Source organism: Corapipo altera, unplaced genomic scaffold (assembly GCF_003945725.1).
Source record: "Corapipo altera isolate COAL_440 unplaced genomic scaffold, ASM394572v1 23b, whole genome shotgun sequence".
NCBI classification, from domain to species: Eukaryota; Metazoa; Chordata; class Aves; order Passeriformes; family Pipridae; genus Corapipo; species Corapipo altera.
The window spans coordinates 12,719,913-12,739,880 of record NW_020884885.1 but is presented as its reverse complement, the minus strand read 5'-3'; the positions used below and the strand labels follow the sequence as shown (position 1 = coordinate 12,739,880).

The window sequence follows — 19,968 nt, the reverse complement described above, 5'->3', positions numbered from 1 at the left end:
CTAACAAGTCACAGTCCTTACAGTGGAACGGGAGCCAGTTCCTTCTATAGCAACAGTGGTTTGACGTAATTGTATAAAACATGTACTTCTGTCAGTAAAATACACTACAAAGATAACTAAGAGCAAATACTACGTAAGAAGGTGCCATCTTTATGTCATTGTTTGTCATCCCTTGCATGAGGTTCTGTCTAATGGGATCTTGGCTTCCATCTACTTGTGCCTAGTTAACTTGAACTGCTTAAAAAGCTTTTTACATGGCTTCACATTCCTGCCATAAATCTCCTGGTAATATCAATATTGCATGTTTCATTCCTCTTGAGAATGATAGTGTTCCAAAGGAGAGCTAAGTCATAAGAGAAGAGCAGATGTCACATTTTATGCACAGAAGGGTGGCATCTGAGACCAAGAAGGGCACTTATTAGTACTGTTTTCTATAACTGTGGGTCATAAATCCCTTGAAGGTCGTACAAAGGTTAAAAAAGGGAGCTATCAGTGACCAACAGCTCAGTTTCTGCAGGGCTGGGAAATAAGAGACCCTAACTCCAATTTCTACACTTCCCAGAAAGCTTAAAATTACCTTTAATTGCTGGAAATAGTTTAGCTCCTCCAAAATGAGAAAGTCAATAAGCACAGTTGTTTTTCACTCTCCTGTCCTGGGGGGGACTTGTTAACACTGACTGGTGGAGATCATTCCAAAACAGATGAGCTGAGATGGTCTCTACCTTTCAGAAAGTTAGCTAAATGTAATCACTAAAGTAAACGATCTGGGGAGAGATGGTAAGGAAATAGACCATTTTTTCACAACTCTTTTGGCAATTGTCTTTCTCAGGAAGATCCTGCCTCCTGTATCCCCACGCATTTTTCCATCCCCTGAACATGCATTTGGTTGTGCTGGTACAATTCCACTCACTGCAGAGATTTCTGGGGAACCAGGTTAAAACTTCCAGGTTAATACTAAGACTCCCTGTAAAGGCAGAATACTTTTAAAATAGGTCTTTCTCTTTCATCATGCAACCCCATAAACAGTCATAGGGCAAGCAACAAGGACAGAATAAACTTAAGAAAAATGAGCTACTGTATCAGGACAGAGTGGAAATAGAGACAGGGGACACAAAGACAAAGCTAATTACTTACTAGAACACCAATCTGGAAGACAGAATGACAGAGAGTGTGTGAAAACCACTGTACGTATCTGGAGTACAGAAGGACAGGGTGAGTCAGCAACATAAGAAACAAAAAAAATCATGATTTGATGCAAACAAAATCAATGAGATGATGGTAGAATTGTTTCCAAGAAGAATTTTTTCAGTGTTTTCATGAGGTCTTTAAAAGAATTGAATATGATGAGGCTATTGAAGATTGCAAGGATTGAACTACAAGACTAAGTGAATACAGAGGCATTGATTAAACCCAGAATAAGAGTACATCAAAGGAGACCAAAAACATCTCTTCAGAGTTGTGGGAGGAAAAAATTGGAAAGTTAATCAATTTTCTTTTAAAGTTATATAAACAATACCAAGATAAACCTAACCAAACCAAAGTCATATTATAAATGCATCCCTCTTTCTTTCAGAGAGAAACTGATTTATTCTACCTACTGCCAGATGAAAAAAATCAGGTTTAGGGATGAACCCTCCTTTCTCAGATGCACTGCTGAGCTCAACTCAATAGTCTGCTTCCCCTCCATGTACAGATCTCTGGCTGTTTATACAGGAATTTCTGAGTATGCACTGAAAAATATTAAAATTCCTAGTAATAATAAGAAAAAAATTATATTGTATCTGAAACACAAGAAATTTGTTTTAACTAAAAAAAAAAAAAAAAAGGCAGTTCTTTCTGTTGCAAAAACAAGCATTCAAAAATTATCACAAAATCTCTTTGCCTGCAGTTCCTTTTTTAAGTTTTCCTGTGCAATGAATGAAGCAAGGTCTCAGTGGATGGTGAAGATAAGGGAAGGAATGACTAAAACATGATAGTGCACTTGAGGATAATATAATAATATTTATGTAGATGTATACAGTATAACCATTCTATCCCTCCCACATTTTACTGGAAATATAAAAAATTTTCTACCATAGCAATCCTTCAGATGAACTACACTCCTTTGGAAGAGGGGAAAAGAAGGGGGTGAAGAAATATGGCAAATTTGTTTTTCAGTAAGGTTTCAAAGAAAACGAAGGAATTAAAAAGTAGAGGTGTTAATACATTGTGCATGCACATTTGTATTGCAATTTTCATAGGAGTAATGCAGCAAAAATCACAAAAATCATAAAAATATTATTAAAATGGGAATAAAATAATAAATCTAAGAAGTTCCAAATTAATTTACCATTAGCAGGTTTTACAGACCTCATAAATTTACTTTCTTTTTAGTGCTCATTATAATCAATAAAGGTATATATATATTGAGAAGTGTAAGGGTCAACACATTTGTCTACGTACCCAGTTCAATATAATTCCTTAACTGCACTAAATTCATAGGCATGACTAGGGAATACAGAGCCTCTTCAAGTGAAGAACATAGTGTATTATAATGAGACTGAATTTGTCCTTTTGATCTGCAAGGTACTGGAGATAATAACTGTGGTGTCTTTTGTATGACAGTGTGGCAGGCATGGTTCTGAGCACCATATATCAATGCTCTGAAACCTCCCTCTGAACCAACATAATTTACCTCTTTTTTTCCAAATAAAACTTAACTATTATAACCAAGAAATAGCTCTTCTGCATTCTAAATCAGTCCTTCTTCTCTTTCATTTCACTTGTTTACAACACTTATGCTTTATCTGTAGTAATGTGTAAATCATCAAAATGCATACATACAAGTTAATCAACACTCAAAAATTTTCTGTCAAAGCTAGTATGAAAACGAAAATGAAAGAAACAAAAATTCAAGTATATATACCTTCATATAGCTGAATGGACAGGCAAACTTTTATAAAGGCAAAGCTCCAAAATCCCTCATGAAAGTCAGAGACTATCTTTGCAACAGAATTAAGAGGTTTCAGATCACGTTATATTTACAGAGGTCCTTTGTTTTATGAAAATGCTATTTTTTCCTATTTCTCTTGTTTGTTCTATGATCACTTCAGGGATTAAGAGTAGAAAATGACCGGAAAACACACTGAAATCTTCTAAGACCAAAAATGGAGGCTTTATCCTTCACTATAAAGATATTAATAAAATTTTCTCATCTGAGTGATCCCTAATTTAGTTTTTACAAGTTCTTTGATTATACCACTAAGTTGAAAATAGAGGGATGAATAATGTGATATTCTATGAGAACCTAGAATACTTTTTTTAGGAAGTCAGTTCAAAGCTTGATGGAATAAAGACTCCTTGTTATTTTATTCTGTAAACAGCACAGCTTACAGCTTTAATTCTGAAATTCTCATCAAACTCCACATTAGAATCTACTACAGGAAATCCTCTGATCACACCTGGCTCAGAAAAATATGAAACTCTGGCAAATAAGATAAGTAATGTCTAATATTCCACATCCATAAATGAAGGAAGCTGAAGAACACATTCAGCAAAATGGAACTGAAGATGCTGTGGATGTAATCTACCTGCCCTTCAGCAAAGCCTTTGACACCATCTCCCATCGCATACTCCTGAAAAAGCTGGCAGCCCATGGCTTGGACAGGGGCACTCTGTGCTGGGTTAAGAATTGGCTGATAGCCGGGCCCAGAGGGTGGTGGTGAACGGTGCTGCATCCAGTTGGCGGTCGGTCCCTGGTGGTGTCCCCCAGGGATCAGTGTTGGGCCCAGTTCTTTTTAATATCTTTATTGATGATTTAGATGAGTGGATTGAGTCCACCATCAGCAAATTTGCAGATGACACTAAACTGGGGGGAGTGTCAATCAGCTGGAAGGCAGGAGGGCTCTGCAGAGGGACCTGGACAGGATCGAGAGTTGGGTTGATTCCAATAGGATGAGGTTCAACAAGGCCAAGTGCCGGATCCTGCACTTAGATCACAACAACCCCCTGCAGCGCTACAGGCTGGAGACAGAGTGCTTGGAGAGCAGCCAAGCAGAAAGGGACCTGGAGTTTGGATTGACAGGAAGCTGAACATGAACCAGCAGTGTGCCCAGGAGGCCAAGAAGGCCAATGGCATCCTGGCCTTCCCTGGCCAGCAGGATCAGGGAAGCGATTCTTCCCCTGTACTCAGTGCTGGTGAGGCCACACCTGGAGTGCTGTGTCCAGTTCTGGGCCCCTCAGTTCAGGAAGGATATTGAGGTGCTGGAGCAGGTCCAGAGAAGAGCAACGAGGCTGGTGAAGGGACTTGAGCACAAGTCCTATAAGGAGAGGCTGAGGGAGCTGGGGCTGTTCAGCCTGGAGAAGAGGAAGCTCAGGGGAGACCTCATCACTCTCTACAACTCCCTGAAATGAGGTTGTAGCCAGGTGGGGGTTGGTCTCTTTTCCCAGGCAGCTATCAGTAAGACAAGAGGGCATGGTCTTAAGCTGTGCCAGGGGAGGTTTAGGTTGGATATTAGGAAGAAATTCTTTACAGAGAGAGTAATCAGGCATTGGAATGGGCTGCCCGGGGAAGTGGTGGATTCTCCGTCCCTGGAGGTTTTTAAGATGAGACTGGATGTGGCACTTAGTGCCATGGTCTAGTAACCACGGTTGCACTGGATCAAGGGCTGGACTTGATCTCAGAGGTCCCTTCCAACCCAGTTGATTCTATGATTCTATGCATGCCAAAAAGTTCAAGTAAAGCATTCCTAAGTAGATTACTTTTATATTTCTCACACATCAGATTAAATCCCATGAAAATCCAATTTCATTTTTCACCTTCTAAAACATTATTCATATTGTGTTTTTAATCAAGCAAAAATAGGAGATAAAAAGATAAAAAATAAAACTATCACAAATGGCTGTACATTTGGTTTACTCAGATTTTTTTATTAGTCCTCAGTTGTTATTTGAATCTCATCAGCATGTTATACTGGGACAGCGGAAAGGTCATTAGAAAAACATTTCTGGTGGCATTCTGTCTGAATTAGAATCACTATAAGAAAAAAAGCCCCTCAGAATATTGCAGGAGAAAATAGCAAGGAAGCCAAATTTCCCAAACATGGAGTTAAGAAAAGATGCAAATCATCATCATTTGACCTTGAATTACTGTTCAAGAGATTTATTAGTTAGCATTGTCTGGTCCCCTGACTCTGACACAGCAGAGGCACAGCAATGGTGTTATTGCTTTGCACAAATTCCTAAACACAGGATATACTTTTTACCCTTTTGCTGCTAATCATGTTAATAAGACTTTTGATTTAAGCAAATGAATAATCATTGACTTCACTCTGCAACCATCCAGGATGCATAAAGTTTATATGCAACTTGAATTTGTTATTACTAACACAAATCAATCCAATTCGGTGTGCGAGCCTCATTTTTCACTTTTTTGTTTTTGAAACTCCATTTTTAAACAACCAGCAATTCAGTATCAAATGACAATTTCTACATATAGAGTACTTCTTTTTTCATATTGGTGATTTTAAATACAACTTTTAGCTGCAGTAAAGGAATGGATTATGGTGCCTCTCAGATTTGCCACCAGTGGATATTTGCCAACATTAATAATTATTGTGGAATTCAGTAACTAGTTGCAATGCTTAATATATACTTAGAAGTGACCAGGAGAGAAGAAACAGGAAGATCTCTTACTTACAAATCAAAACCTAGTGGAAACTGTATGGTGCCAAAACATTAGTATTCCTAGAAAAACTAAATAGGGATACTTGTGCAACTGGACAATATTGTCTAGTTTAGCTATTAACCCACTGCTATAAAAAGTGCTGCCTTGTTTTTAAGACAGTGTAAGGACTGGAGAGATGACTATTCCTGCCTCTCTCTATGTAACTCCTATGACTAAGACAGCTTTTCTCGGTTTAGACATTTTAAGATAATTTTCAATTCTACTATCTCAAATCCTCAGAGCTATAAAGATATGCAATAATGAATTTAAATAGACTAAGTGGTGCTTTCTTTGACGAAAATGGCTCAGATTTCCAGATCAAAGACAGTAGGAAAGAGGTTCTACCCCCTAACTTTCTTAATGCTTCATCTTTGTCTTTGTAAAATCGGAGTAATGATCAAACAACAGAAGTTGCAAAGATAAAGAAATTACCAACTCAATTTCACTTCTACAGCTTCTAAACATGAAATCTTGCTAAAGAAATACATTTTGGATACATGTAATATTCAGAAAAGTTGAGGACTTCTGTGCTGCTTGGTTCTTTAATACATTAGCCAATGTGCTGCCATTTTCATTCTGATGTACTGTATTTTTCTTATTGATCAGAGGCTCACTGTGTTTAGTGTTACTTTATGCAATTAAAGGAGTGAATGACTGTGGGCTCTTGTAATGAGCCCAGTAGAAAAAAGAAAAAAGTCATAAATTGTAGCATCTGAATGATACAGAGCTCTCCTCCATGCTCATATAGCTCTTTTCATAAACTATGAAAGGCATTGCCATAACATAAAAATGTTAGAAAACTATTGGAAATAATATTATGACAATATATAACAGCCTACTTGGCCAAGATAAACAAATGCTGTAATATATCAGAAATATATTCACAGTTTAGTTCACCTCTGTTAGCTACTATGGTCCATGTTGTATAAAATCAGCCTTGCATGTACTGCTCATTTGCTTTATATAAAAAGTGCAGGGATTACACCCAAAATAATTTTTATTTCATTTTAAGTCAGTTCAAACATCTGTATGACCAAAATGAACAATGACTTACTGGATTAAAGTAATCTTCAGCCTAAAGAGGCACAGAAAATCCAGGTCTGCCTGGTGATGTGGGCTAACTTTGCCATCTGTTTCTAAGCAGGAAGAACAGAGGACTGTTCTGCCAGAGGGAATTCCTTCCCAAAAGCTGTTATTTGGCATCCACAGTTCCTATAATGATGCTTAACAGAGCAGGAGGAAGCACTCTCAGCACTTGTGTATCAAGGTGTGCTCCATTTCCACTACCTGCATACATATTCTTCTGACTTTTTACCTCTAGCATTGTAGACAGCCCTACTGTTTCCCCATGATGCATCTTGCTCCCCAACACAAGGCAGGTTTCAATACAAAAGAGAGATATACTTATCAAAACTTGAAATTAAGGTTTTACAAAACGCAAGCAAACAGAGCGTGGTAAGAAAAAAAATAAAACCCAAACAACCCCTATAAAATATTGTTCTAATTACACATACGTTTCATTCACTCCCTCATGCAAATTTCCTTCAGTGTGCTCTTGCTCAAAGGCCACATAGACATGAATTCAGCCCCTTCCCCTCATTTCATGAGGATCCATAAGAAAAACTTTCATTTCCAGTTATTTGATAGGGGTTTAAATATTCTGGGGAGTTCTAGCTGCAGTCAGACACCTTGTATATGTAAGCTGTATTCATTTTGCTTCTGCAGTACTCATATTGCCTAATCCAGACTGGTCAATCTTCAGTCCTTCTTACAGATTTCAATAACTTCATGATAAATGTTATACCAGACACTGGCTATAAATAAAAGTTGCTATGCATCTGATTTCTGGTATATTTACTTTTCACAGAGACCTCACCCTCTACGACAGATACAAATGTCATCTCAATAAAAACTGATCTGCTTGCTTGATGTATCTAGGAGTAAATTCTTTCCCTTCCCTTTACCCTGTTTTAACATGTTCTCTTTTGCCAGAAGAAATTTAAAGTAGTTTGGAGCTGATTTTTTTTTAATCTATCAATTTTATGTTGCCAAATCAATAACTCATCATTTGCAATTCCCTAAGGTGACAAGGGAATTAAGGAAAAAAAATTACTATTTGGTCAGATCAACTCTTCTATTTCTAGTTTTATTCTACTGGAGTCAAAGCAGAATTTCCACTAAAGGAAGTGTTAAAAATTCCAGGATATCATCCTGGAACAGTACAGGGACCAGAACACACAGAGGAAGGTGATTAAAAATACAGTCTTACAAATAGTAAATACTAGAAACTGTTCTTGTTCAGTATCAGTTGACCAGTTTTCTGCCACCTGTCATAAGAACTTGAGGAATTAAATAGGAAATCATAATTTACCATAAGAAGAGGAGCATAATTGGAAAGAAATCAAATAATAATAGGCAAAAAGGAAAAAAAAAATTGCAGATGAACAAACCTACTGAGAGGAATAAAAGAAAGAAGTAAATCGAAAGACTGAATCATTGGCGTTCTGACACACTAAGAGGACCAGCTTTTTGGTCAGTTTTTATGAAGGCAAAATTTCACATAGTAAGTTTAAACAAAAAGAATATAAAACATACTAAATGTATTATATACAGTGTTATCAGGTGTTGGAGAGAGCAACTTAAATTGCATTCAGCAATGCAGGTGAAGGTTGCCTGCATTGAAGGTTGCCTCTTTCATGTTTGATTTCTTGGACCATTTCAGAGAACCAATGGTCTATTCTTGTCATGTCAGAGTCTAGCTTTTTTGTGATATATTGAAGGAATTGCTGCTAAGTTCTCCTGTCTCTATTTGACTCTTGAGGGTTATAGACTTTGGTTCTGCCTAAGGGTTCTTTCTTCTAAGAAAAAACCCTAGAGATCTCCTAGTGCTCTCTTGCCTGCTAGCAATGGGCATTGCCAATTTTGCATGCACATGCTTTGTGACTGTAGTCTTAACAATCTCCAGCTGTGTAGAGCTAGTTGTGCACACATAATCATTCAAAACACAAGCTTTGTTCTAAGCATGGCTATCAGAATTGTTGTTAGGTGAAAAGAAACATCAGGTTTGAGTTGAATAGTTCATTTCATCTGTTCCAAACTCTGGGATATGCATCATTCTCAAATGGAGATTTTCATTATGTTTAAGAACGTAATTAATTCTGAAGCTGTATACCCTTCACTTAATTTGAAAGGTTTGGACTTTCCCATAAATCATGGAACACAGCTGGTTTCTTAGCTGTTACAAAACAAGCAACAAAACCAAACCCAGCATTGACTACTAGGACTCTACTATAAATAATCTGAAAGGGGCACGGTGACTGAAAATTCAGAGCCATTCATCTTAAAATAGACCAAAAGAAAGTATCTATCAAACAGACCAGCAAAATGCAACCACTTGTAAACTGACTAGCCAAAGAAATGGACAGAAAGAGTTCTATTCGCTGGAACAACGTGAAACATTCGTGGTTCCCACCAGAAGCAGAATCTGGTCAGATTCAGTACTGATGTCAGATCAATACAATTATCATTAGATTCCACTGAAGATAAAAGCCTTTTACTGAAAATATAAATTACCTTTTACCATCAAGATTTCAAGTTATATCAAAACAGCACTCTTATTTTCCCTTGCCTTCAGTCAAAATGGCATTTCCAGAACAGTTCACATGAAACAATTTCAACAGTGAATTAGAGAGTGAAACATCAATCCATTGAGCTTCATATTTCTCAGAAAGCTTAAGAGTGGAGAAGCTCAAACTTCATTTAGTATGTTGCAGATGAAGATATCACAATGTCATCTCCTCTAATTTCAGTTTCTTTCCGTATTTTTCTTGAGGATGTGTAACTTCTTTTCTCACTGTAAACCCTAGAATTCAAACCATTCTCTATGGCATTAAGGTTAGATTCATAGACTTCTATAATATCTCAAGTTGGAAGGGACCCATAAGGATTATCAAGTCCAACTCCCTGCTTCTCACAGGACTACCTAAAAGTAAATCATATGACTAAGAGTGTTGTCCAGATGCTCCTTGAACTCTGCCAGGCTTAGTGCCATGATCACTTCCCTGAGGAGCCTCTTCCAGTGACCAACCACCCACTCAGTGAGAAACCCCAATTTGAACTTCCCCTGGTGCAGCTTCATTCCATTTCCTTGTGTCCTGTTGCTGATCACCAGAGAGAGGAGATCAGCACCTTCTCCTTTGCAGCCCTCATTAAAGAAGCTGTAGACTGAGATGGGGTCATCCCTCAGACTACTGTTCTCCAAGCTGAGCAAACAAAGTGACCCTAGATGCTCCTCATAAGTCTTGCCCTCAAGACCTTTAACCACGTTGGTCACCCTCCTCTGGACACAGTCTAATAGGTAGATGTACTTCTTTATGTTGAAGTCCCCAAAACTGCAACCAGTACTCAAGGTGGGGCTGCACCAGTGCAGTGTAGAGTGGGACAATCATCTCCCTCAACCAACCATCAGTGCTGTGCCTGATGCACTCTAGGACACAGTTGGCCTTTCTGGCTGCCCAGGCACTGCTGATTCATATTGAACTTGCCATCAGCCCAGTTCCCCAGATCTCATTCTGCAGGGCTGCTTTCCAGACTCTCTTCCTCTGATTTGTACATATAAGCATATTATCCTGTCCCAGGTGGAGAATCCTGCACTTGCTTTTGTTAAATTTCATTACTGGTGATTGTTCAGGTCTTTAGTCTTCTATCCAGATCTCACTGTAAAGTCTCTCTACTCTACATTTAATATAATCCTTTGAGCCCAACCCAGCAGCCAATTGTTCACCCAGTGTATCATAGACTTGTCTAGCTGGACGTTTTGTCCAGAAGGATACTGTGAGAGAGAGTATCAAAAACTTTGCTAAAATCCCAAACTACCACATCTACTGGCTATCCTTGGTCAACTAGACAGGCAACCTTTTCATAAAAGGAAATTAAGTTAATTAGGAAGGACTTTCCCCTCATGAACCCATGCAGGCTGTGACCAATGAATGTGTGATCTCTCAGGAGTTTTTCAATAACTCCCAGAATAACCTTCTCCATAATTTTACCAGGCACTGAAGTGAGAACGACAGTCCTGTAATTACCAGTCTTTCTTCATACTATTTTGAAAAGTGGGACATTTGCCAGATTCCATTCAACTGAGACCCCTCCAGACTCCCAAGACCACTGAAAAATAATGGATAAATGCCCCACGGTAACATTGGCCAGCTCTTTCAGTATCCTGATATGAATCTCATTGGGCTCCATAAATTTATGTGCATCTAGCTGGAGCAGCAAGTTAAGGCTCAGCTGGGAGTTTATCACGCCTCCAGTCACAGTCTTCCAACATAGATCTCTGGGTGTTCCAGGGCCCATTATTAGTGTCAAATAATAAGACAAAGAAGGCCTTCTGCTTTTTCTGCATCCTTATTTGTGAGATGACTGACCTCATCAGGTAATAGATTAATGTTATCCCATATCCTCCTTATGCTGCTAACATATTTTTGTTGTTGTACACAGTGCTGGCCAGCTTGAACTCTAATCGAGTTTTGGCTGCACTACTTTTCACCCTACAGTGGCAAACAACATATTCGTAGTCCTTCCCTGTCACTTGTCCTTGCTGCCACTCTCCATACACTTTCCTTTTCTACCCAACTTTTGGAAGATCCTTGCTCAGCCAAGCTAATCTTCTGCCCTGCTCACTATATTTCTGACACTTTGGAGTTGCCTGTTCCTATGCTCTTAAGAGTTGGCTCTTAAAAAGTGACCAGTATTAATGGACACCAGCACCTACAAAAGCAGACTTTCAGGGTGCCTTACCAACTAATTTCTTCAGCAGCCAACAGTCAGCTCTCCTCATATACAGGGCTGAAGATTTGCTGGCAGTTTTTCTCCTGATACCAATGATTTGAAACTCAACTACCTCATGGTCACTGTGACCAAGACAGTTACCAACCATCACTTCGCCCATGAGTTCATCTCTGTTTACAAACAACAAATCTAGAAGGGTAGCTTTCCTAGTTGTCTTCCTTTGTACTTGCACCAAGAAATTCTCTTCAATGTGCTCCACAAATTTTCTGGACCTGTTTACGTCCACTCTATAATATTTCAAGTTGATGACTGGAAGGTTAAAATTACCCATAAGGACAAGGGCAATTGATCTAGAGATCAACTTGATTAATTCCTTGTAAAATAGCTCATTTGTGATGTTGTCCTGGCTGGCTGGTTGATAGCAGACACCCAAAACAATATCTCTTTATTTGCTTTCCCCTTCATCTTTACTCAGAGGCTCTCAACCATGTTGTTGCGAACTGTAAGTATCACACAATCCAACCCCTCCCTTATATGCAGTGCCACATCTCCACCTCATCTGCTTTGCCTTTCCCTCCCGAAGAGCCTATAACTGTTCACCATGACACACTAGTCACAGGACTCATCCCAACAGGTTTTGCTTATGCCAATGATATCGCAGCTCTGGGACTGAGGCAAAGCTTCTAGTTCCTCTTATTTGTTGTATTGAAACCCAGTACAAAGTCTGTGTCCAGATTTTTTAGTGGGGGGCTGCTACAGAGCTGGCTTATGTAAGAAGCTGCAAGAAGCTTCTTGCATGTCTGGTAGAGCCAATACCAACCAGCTCCAGGATGGACTTGCTGCTGTCCAAGGCTGGGCCAATCAGCAATGGTGGTAATGACTCTGTGATACCATATTTAAGAAGGAAAAAAGTTACTGTACAGATGTAATTGCAGCCAAAGAAGAGCCCGTGGAGGACCACAGGGATGCAGATATCCACTTGCAGCTCATGGAAGAGACTCACACTGGAGCAAGTGGATGCCCAAAAGAGGGCTGTGAACCCATGGGAAACATGTTGGAGCAGGCTCCTGGCAGGAACTTGCAGACCCATGGAGAGAAGAGCCCATGCTGGAGCAGGCAGGACTTGTGAGCCTGTGGGGGACCCACATTGGAGTAGGCTGTGCCAGATGGACTACACCCCATGGAAGAATGACTCATGTTGCAGCAGTTCATGGAGAACTGTTGCCAGTAGTATGGACTCACATTGGAGAAATTAATGAAGGACTGTCTCCTGTGGGTGAGACACCGTGCTGGAGCAGGGGAAGGACTCCTCTCCCTGAGTAGTGGCAGGAACAACGTGTGATGAACTGACCATCATCTTCACTTCCCATCTCCCTGGGCTGCTGGCAGAGATGTAGTAGAGCTCAGGAAGGAGGGGGATAGGGAGAATGTCCCTTTAAGATTTATTTTACTTCTCATTATCCTGCTCTGAATTTTTTAGTGATACAGTCAATTGATATCCCCAACTGGAGTCTGTTTTGCCTGTGATGGTATTTGGTGAGTGATCTCTGGCACACTGTCCCACAAATATTAGCATGCCACCCCCAGGCTTTTCTCTAGTTAGCCTGCTTTCATCCCTTTTTCCCTTCAAATCTAGTTTAATCAGGTTTATGAGACCTGTTGACTCCCATGCAAAGATCCTTTTCCCCCTTTGAGACAGAATTATCACTAAAGCATCAGCAAAGGAACATTACAGAAGTTCCATGAGAGTCTACCAATATTATAGGCAGAAAATGCACCTGAGAAGACACATGAAAGACAGGTAGGGACTGACGCCAGATCCTCTGGATCTCAGAACAGTTCCAACCATAAGGAAGCTTTTCTTGTCTTTTGTTTACAGTAAAATCAATTGATGTAATTTTTTGTAAAGTCTAGTGGGCCCTCATTAACAAAAAGCCATGCAAACTCATTTCTTCTAGATAATAGAAAATCAAATTAAGCTAGTTCGAATTGATTAGCAACAATTTTGAGTGGGAGATTCTTGAAAAGCATACAATAAGATAAAAACTATCACCATTTGTGTAAGTGCAGAAGGCAAGACCTATGTTTACTCTCACTTTCCTGTATCAAATCTTTCTTCTATCACAAATCCATTTATAACTTCACCCAACTAATAAAGCAGTTTCTGTTCTTTTCAGAGGGGAAGGCTTCAGACTCTCTACCACAGTTACAGGTTATACAAAGACGTAACTCTCAGTGTGTTACATGAGTGCAGATTGGTCAGTATTCTGGTAGCTGCCAAGCCTAGCAAGGTATGGTGAAGTATGGAAATAATTTGTGAATTGCCACAGTGGATTCTCTGAATGGTTTTAATTAATGAATGTCAGGGAGCTGGAGGGAGCTCACCTGCAAAAAAAAGGAAGGCATGTCCCAGACACATTTGAAAGCCTAACGTAGTACTCAATCAGCCAAAACATCTATACTCCTGAGCAAAGAGAAAATCCTTCCTCACTAAATGATTTTTTTGTGCTTTTTCGGTGTCTCATGACATCTGAGAATAGATTCTTATGAAAACTTCTGCATCAAAAATCCCATTGTATTTTCTACCACTGTGATTTTCCATTGTTATATTTCTTACACACTGCATACATAAAGGCACATTAATAAAGGAAAGCAGCAAGTCAGCCTGCCAGATATTTCAAAATGGGCCATGAGAAATGATTGGTTTAGGATGAGTGGACAAAATCAGTTTGTTCAGCAAACTTAATTTTAGCCGAGAACCAAGAAATGTGTGTACAACATGAACATATTGTAAATTAGCTGGGCTCAAAAATACACCATATATAGCTGGGCTTTTGGGATAGCAGAGAAACTTAAGTGTTCTGGTGCTTCATGGCTAAACTCTACCTTTTAACATGAAGGAAGAAGCACTACAGTTACTCTGAGGGTTGACAGATCTTTAGTTTGCACATTCTCTTGGAATTCTGAAATGCTAGCAACAGAAACATCCATATTTAAGGCTTCAGGGGAGAAAAAGAGTTTCCACAAACACAACACTAAACCTGGAAGGTGAGATTGAAAGAACCCAATAAAACAAGATTATGTACATTTAAAAATAAAACTATTAGCTCTCCCTGTGAAGCAACATTTTACTGTGCTAAATTGTTACATGGCTGATAAACTGTCATTTTCAGGAGTTTTAATTCCTATAAGGAATTTCTTGGAAAGTTACTGTAAATTTGTGATTTGTGTTCTCTAACAGTTCCATAGGAAGACAAGAAAAACTCTCTAAGATATAATGTCAAAATTCTCTCTCACACACAGATGGGACCTGAAACAGCACAGTTTAAGAAGCTCTGGAAAGATATTCAGAAGACTTCATATGAGCACACAGACAAAAGCAAAGGTTTGTGCTCGCCTTATCTACTAGTTTTCTGCTGTGCATTTCAGCACATTTTTGGAGCCTGAAAAGCCAACTGCATAACAATGTCCTAGCATGAATTACCTTTTCAGTAGGTTTACCGTCTTGAGAGGTGATGTTTCTCCTCGATTCCCAAACTACCCCTGGACCTTCTCATCCTACTAGCCCACTGGAGACTGTTCCACAGAGCTGCCTGGACCCCCCCACAGCATCCACCCTGTGGAAGAAACACATATTGAAAAACTGTGATGCAGCAGTTAAATCTTCTTAAGACATATATTGAAGACATTGGGAGAGAATAACTCAGGTAGACTAAAACATGATCTAAAGCTGTCATTACACTATCTGAGAAGAGAGGAGAATTGCAGGATTACAGTGCCCCCTCAATGTAATTGTATGTATGATAGAGCTACTGAAGGCACAGTTAATTCAAGAAGACTTTAAGGCACAAACATAAACAGAGATTTCAAAGGCAATTAGTCAATAATGTGATCAGCTAATCTTACAGATAACAACCCTGCCTATTAGAAATACATTATTTTTGCATGCTTAGCAGTAATAGGAAGGGGGTAGTTACCACTATATCTCTGTAATGAGTAGCTTCATCATAGATCCATGTAGGGCATGGTGGTAGAAATTAGGTGTTTTCCTGTCATTAGTGACAGTGAAACATATCTGTGTATATCTCTTGATGGCAAGATACGCCTTCCAGCATTGGAAAATTCCTTCATCTAGAGTCTTACATGCACATCATGGTAATAATTTAAATTGGACAGAAGTTTAAAAATTAATTGCTCTGCTAAATAATTTTGAAGTTATAGCCTGGATATAATGCACCAAGTTTCTGATTTAGTCAACAAATAAATAAAGATGAGAAATAATAATGGTATCTAATATTTCATAGCTTGAAAACACTGATAGGAATGAGATACGAAACTGGTCTTTTGTTTCAAATATTTTAAAAACACTGTTCATTTACTAAAGAAAAAAAAACTACTGTCTCTTGTTTATGACAAGAGAAAATCGAGCAAATCATGACTTCAGATAACCCATAAGTCACTGACTTTGTTTTTCAAAGACCTGCTTGCTTTTTATTCTTTTGGCCTTGGCTGCCTAGCAACCTTCACAGAGCTTTCTTAGTCTATACTAATTCTGGAGAGTTTTCATTTATATATTTATTTATGAGAATGTCTATAAGGAGGATACAGAAACAAAGAGCTGTTTGTTCCTTCCTTCTAACACTGAATTCCAAACATGTCACCTCAGTGTCTCAGTGAAGGACACAGTCCTTAGTTTTGAAAAGAAAGGTATCTACCTTGATATTGTTTGGAAACTAAGCAAATCCCAGTTTCCAGTAGACAAAAGCTTAGTCTGTGTTAGAAGCTACTGATGTAATAGGCACTAATAATTTCTCTCCCTCACTGTTGATTTGATTCATTGATAAGCTTTTTCACACTGAAATACTAGGTGCCTGTGTAAGATTACTGTTCTCATGCAGACTGGAGCTTTTACTTAACATGAAGACAGAGTTTGTGCTACTGTACTGGGTCACCAACAGTTCCTGTATCAACCAAGCATTGGTGGGAAATGGAGATTAAAGCTGATCTGCTGTGCCCATGATTCAAAGCAGGACAATGTGGAAGTTAGCATGGGACTGCTTATTATAATAAGTAGTTTGAAACTGAATATGGGCTATCTCTCCCTGAACCAGCCATTAGGTTTTCACAGAAAAGCCTATTTCCTCAGGTTTGTTTTGGGGATTTTTGGGTTTTGGTTGGTTTTTATTTGTTGTTGGGTTTTATTGGTGTGTGTGTTTTTTGTTTGTTTTGGTTGTTTTTGTTTTCCTTCATTAATAGTGCAAAATTGAGGATGTCACAGAAAATATCCCTATGCTACATTAAAAAATACTTATTTTCTTGCCAATTCTATTCAAACAGCACTTTGCAAATACTTTATGCTGTGATCAACACAGCCATCTCCTACAATCAGAAAAAAAGGGGAAAAAAAAGAGAGAGAAAAAGATGGTCAAATATGTGCCCTGAAGAGCCTAACAGGCTCTTTCAAATGAAGTGGTAAAGGCATGCCAAATATTCATAGCTTGTAGTCACATGATGGTGGTGTGGATTTTATGTCTCATTATTTCCAACCCTGAACTCAGATGGAAAAGTTTGCATTTACATTCGGATCAAACAGAAGCCTGAAAAATAAAAGACCAATATGTCTTGAGATATCTCAATATGCCTTAATCACTTCACTACATTTTTTTCTGATTAAGCTGACCTGAAGCTGTGTTTTGCCATTAAGAGACATGAAGAGAATCTGTAACAGAACATGAACCTGAAACCAGACCTTCTAACTTCCACTCTCAATTTCTTACTAACAGAGACATATACATAAAATTTAGGTTGTTTTAAACATGACAACACTTGTAAGATTATGGAAGCATTTGTAAATCTTGGTGTTTACATATATGCAGATATCAATAATAATTTACTCCAAATTTAACAGTAGGAAATAAGTATATTTAAAAAATCTCCTCAATACTGTAACAGGTAACAAACATAGATGTTGAATGGTATATCAGTGTCCAATGAAATAAAACAGAAGAAAAACATGAATCATAGAAATTATTCAAAAATAAGCTCCTGCTTAAAAGAGCATCATTTTTTTACAGCTACTTATGAACAGTGAAAATATCCATGGAAACTAAAATGTGCAAAATTATTCAATAAACAGGAGGAAGAAAGTTACTGGAAGTAAACAGAGATCTGGGATTTCTTTTTCTATTTGTGGGCTAATGATAAACAATTTTCTAAGTTCCTTTCCCTCTGTCGCTCTAAACAGTAATATAAGTTTGTAGTTCCCAGCAGACATCTCGATTTGTACTCCTCAGAGTTATTGTAATACATACAAATTCCAAATGTAATCCAAAATTAAGTAGTTGCTTATTGAGAATGAGTTTCCATACATTTGTTAATTTTTCAGAGTATATGACTATTGCAGCAAAACTTGAGATTGTGGTCTTTCTTCCCCTTGCTAAGTATGAACATAATTTCATATGCTTTTAAATGTTAAGTAAAACTTTCTAAAATAAACCTAATGAAGACTACTAGAACCATGGACTTACATATCTGTTTTCTCACTTACTTTTGTGAGAAGTCTGTTTTTAATAAGTTCAAGGACATGTAAATAGACAACAGAGAGAATAATCTTCTTCCATGTATTTTTATAAAAATTTGTTATATTAGAGTTTTCTACAGAATCAATAAAATTTAACTGTGCCAAAGCAGCTAGCAAAGGTGATTCAACCAGAGAAAATGAAGTCTCTCAAGATACATGGAAAAATAAGTTGCAAGCAGTCCCATCCTAAATTTCAAATACTAAAATTAGGTACTTAATCTACTACATTTAGACTAGAAAATCTCCTCTGCCATGCACTTATGCTCATAAAAGAAGAGCTATACAAAAAAGACTAATTTTGCCTATCTTCCTTCCTTCCTCCCTCTGTTTGTCAAAAGAGAGAGATGCAAAATGCCTTAGTTTTCTGGATAGGGACTATAGCAAAATGAAATGTTAAAGAAGGATTAGAAAAAGGTCATGACATAGAAAATAAAGTTTTAGTTGGAAAAAGAGAAAAAGAAAATTATCATCAATATAAAAGTATAATCTTTGCTTGAATATCTAACTCACCAAGGAGAATTGCAAGAAATCTTTTGAAAGCAATAAATATTCCAGTGCTCAGCTCCTCCTTTCAACTGCACTGATTTTACTTCAGACTTATGCCAGTAAATGTTCAAAATTTGGTCTAAAATCTTTAAATATTTTCTAAAAATTCATTAGGGCAATAAGTAAGAAAAACTCACTGAAGTTATGATCAGGTTTTAGTAACTGCTCTCGAAGTAGTTATATTTTTATAGATTGCGAAGTGATGAAAAGAGCTGCAGTAAAAGGAAGATTTATTAAAGAAAAACTAAACAAGTAGCATGTGCTACGATGACATAGTGAAGAAAATAAATAAGCAGATGAGAACAAACAACTACACAGTTCCTATTATTTTTAATAAATATTACTAACAGGGTAGTATTCAAATGACAAAAGAAAGGAGATTGTTATACTTATTTACTGCTGGCTACTACTCAGTTGTCTTTCCAGAAGAACGCAGTTTTCTTGTAGATTCAATATCTTATCTGCCTGATCCTGAAATCTTGGGTATCTTAGGATATGTGAAATAGCATTAGATTCTGTTATTTATGAATCTGAATCACTTGCAAGCTGCTAGTGAAAATGTGTGTGAGCTCTGGGTGTTTATATGTTAGATAACAAGCAAGAGTAAAGTTAATAAAACAGGAAAATCATAGTGTGATATGCCCACATAAGAATTTCAACAGAGGGTACGCAAAGAAAATACTACTCAAGACAGTTCCTTAAAGAAAGATATTTGATACAAATTCATTACTACCAGTAAATATGAGGAAGTTAAGTTAAATCTCACCTCTGAATAACTGCTGACTCACTGTGCAGTAAAAGTAGCTACTGGTGATTTCTTGGTGATTTGAAAAGGTACTCTTATCGGGTTTTATTCCCTTCAGTTTTTGACATATTCTGCTGTTTCAGAGCTCTCTTTTAGTTTATGTGTTTATCAGAATAGAACTTTTTTTATACTTCAGAAATGCCCAAACCCCCATAAACCTTGATTATTTCTTGTGAAGGTTGTAACTACATTTTTTCCTGATCTTTTAGCTTCATTAAATCTTGAGTAAGGATTATTCTCCTGCATAAGACCTATAATTTCTGTGTATACTGCACTTTTCCTTTTTCTTCTTTCAAGAATGCCAGATAGAAGCAAAACAAAGAATAGTTGCGTGTCTGGTATGCTGATATTTTTATATTTCTGCATTTGAGCTAAACAGATGGGGATTAGGCAATTCTGCAAGGCTATCTCTCCAAAACAAGTTGAGATAAGATACAAATTCTAAATTCTGAAACAACTTTCCCACCTTTTCCATGTGATCTTCTGCAGCAAAACTATTCACTCATATAATATTGATTGGAAATGTTTTTGTACATCTAATCA

The 19,968-nt window shown here is 37.8% G+C and overlaps 1 protein-coding gene across 7 annotated transcripts in view; it reads right to left on the bottom strand.

Moving 5' to 3' along the window:
* LRRC4C (leucine rich repeat containing 4C) overlaps window positions 1-19,968 on the bottom strand; it is a 493,056-nt gene that overhangs the window by 40,578 nt on the left and 432,510 nt on the right. Inside the window, exon 2 of one of the 7 annotated variants that reach the window (XM_027642106.1) lies at window positions 14,979-15,111. The exons of the other annotated variants lie outside the window; for them this stretch is intronic. The gene's annotated coding sequence lies outside the window, so the exon portion shown is untranslated. The remainder of the gene's footprint in view (window positions 1-14,978; window positions 15,112-19,968) is intronic. 7 annotated transcript variants of the gene reach the window in all.